The sequence below is a fragment of the Paramormyrops kingsleyae genome, chromosome 12 (genome assembly GCF_048594095.1).
Source record: "Paramormyrops kingsleyae isolate MSU_618 chromosome 12, PKINGS_0.4, whole genome shotgun sequence".
NCBI lineage: Eukaryota > Metazoa > Chordata > Actinopteri > Osteoglossiformes > Mormyridae > Paramormyrops > Paramormyrops kingsleyae.
This window is the reverse complement of record NC_132808.1, coordinates 3,071,090-3,073,585: the sequence shown is the minus strand read 5'-3', so window position 1 is coordinate 3,073,585 and position 2,496 is coordinate 3,071,090.

The window sequence follows — 2,496 nt, the reverse complement described above, 5'->3', positions numbered from 1 at the left end:
CCGCTTTGACCAGACGGGGGACCACTAGCAGGTTCTGCTTTATTTGTCCCTATATGAGGTGTTGCAGTGTTAAGCTAGTCATGCAGTTAGAGAGGCTTGAACGCTGTCAGGTGTCCCTCCTGAGTATGGCACGTCCCACAAGCTCAATCCCAGCCAAGCAGGCCCAAGTCCAGCTCCCACTACCCCGATCCCCAGCAATGTCAACTTGGAAGGGGGTGTTCTGTACGCACAACTGAGACAAGCCAGGTGGGGCTCAGCTTATCGGCTGCACTGCCTGAGACCTGACTCGACCAAGGCTGGCAAAATAGCCTTCAGGTGTCACCCACCCTAGTGAGAGTCCAAGCTAGGGCCGTTCTCAGAACTCACCCTTGACGAGGTCCTGCTCAAAAGTTGTAATGACTGCCTGAGGTACCCGTCAGCCTTGCCCTTAATGAGTCAGCGGGTGCAGCCGGGCTGGCGCGCTTTTGGGCGTCCAATTGCTGAGAACTCCCCTTCGGTTCTGACAAACTGTACGATCGTAAGCAGTGACAGCAGAGCCACAGGCAAGCTCAACCACAGAGAGCGAATGGTAAGCACCCAGCACAGGAAAAGCTCAACCGGTCATGTCCAAAACCTCAATGACTCCCTGATGTGATTGTATATGTAACTGGTTTTCTGTTATTAATAATGGTTGAACTTCTATGCAAATCTCCTTGTTGGGGAAGAGAGAGTGAATGAAAGCATAAAATGAAATAAAACCTAAAATAAATCAAAAAGGTAAAACAGAAATCAAACCAAATTAATTGTTTCTTATTGTTCAATTGTAAACATCAATTAGTTATGCAGCAATAACCTAATTAGATGTTAATGTGTTGTGATCTAATCGATTTGGTCTGTTAAGTTGATTCCTGCTTTCAGGCAAGAACCTGTGTGTCCAATTATATGTGTTGGTATTACCGGTGTTGACCACTAGGGACCCAACTCAGATGTTGTTACACTTCTATGGCTGACCACTAGAGGCGCAATTTTGAAATGGAGTGGTAGTTCTATGCCTGACCACTAGAGGTGCAATTTTGAAATGGAGTGGTAGTCCAATGCCTGACCACTAGAGGCGCAATTTCAAAATGGAGTGGTAATTCTATGCCTGACCACTAGAGGCACAATTTTGAAATGGAATGGTAGTCCAATGCCTGACCACTAGAGGCGCAATTTCAAAATGTAGTGGTAGTTCTATGCCTGACCACTAGAGGCGCAATTTCAAAATGGAGTGGTAGTCCAATGCCTGACCACTAGAGGCGCAATTTCGAAATGGAGTGGTAGTCCAATGCCTGACCACTAGAGGCGCAATTGGGTGTTGCTCTCTTTGTGGAGGGGTCCCAGGTACGTGAGCCTAAGGGGTGTGGTCACTGGTGACCCAGGAGAAAAAAACAAATGGCGTCAGGCAGGGCAGGCCTTCAGGGCTCTGACCTTTAAGTGGTTAGAGTGGCGTTCGCTGACTGCACTCGTAACCAAGACGGTTGCTAGGCGATTGCCGACGCTAGATGAGTGACATACACTTTTAATGTATGCACAACTTCTGTGTCTTGCGCAGTTTAAAACCCCTTAAAACAATTGCTGAAGCGAGACAGCGCTTGCGTTACGGCGACGGATCTAAATAGCGAGTGCACTATATCTCGTCGCAAATGGTGCTTAAACACGGCGGGTCTCAAGCACTGGAGACTCCCAAATTCTAAATAACACACATAACAGCGCAAAGCGGTGTTAAACTTGCTTTGTCTAAAGCAGGCACACACATATGAGAAAGATCCTGATAGGTAGCTAAGCTATCGGTCTTATCTCAGGGAGTACAAACGCAACAGAATTCAGGTTAGATTCTCGTAACAAGAATTCCTGCTCGCTAATAGAGAGAGATCTCTACCAGGATATATAGAAACGGAGAAATTTGTCCGAATCGATCCTGGAAACAACGCGCTATACCTGAGAGTCTCATCAGATATAGGGTTTAAGTTTACTGCAGTTTAAAATGATTGAAAACTAAAATAAAATAACCGAAAATAAAACAAAAGAAAATTACTGCTAATAATAAAAATAAAAAATAATAAGCCCGTATAATCCCGCTTAAATGCCTTCGGACTGCCGTGAGTGCAATTAATCCTCAACTTTGCAACCTGTTCACAGTAGCGCTTATTCAACTGCACGTTCGGTCATAAAAAGTTTAAATTGTGTGCTCACAAAAAGTTTAAACCTTGTGCCCGCATTCTTCCACCAATTAATGTAGGAATTATTAGCTCAGGTAATTTTTAATATCTCCACCAATATGTTTGAAATTAATTAAAGTTTAATTAATTATTATTTAATGCTGATTATTAACCAATCGTTATGCCGAATGGTCGGCTCCTACAAACTCAATTGCGGTATCCCTGTGAGTCTGTTAATGTGAGACTTAAATGGGATTCACTAATTACCATTATCGTTTAGTAACCTGGGTTAGAAGGCTCGTCCAGCGAGCTGCATCAC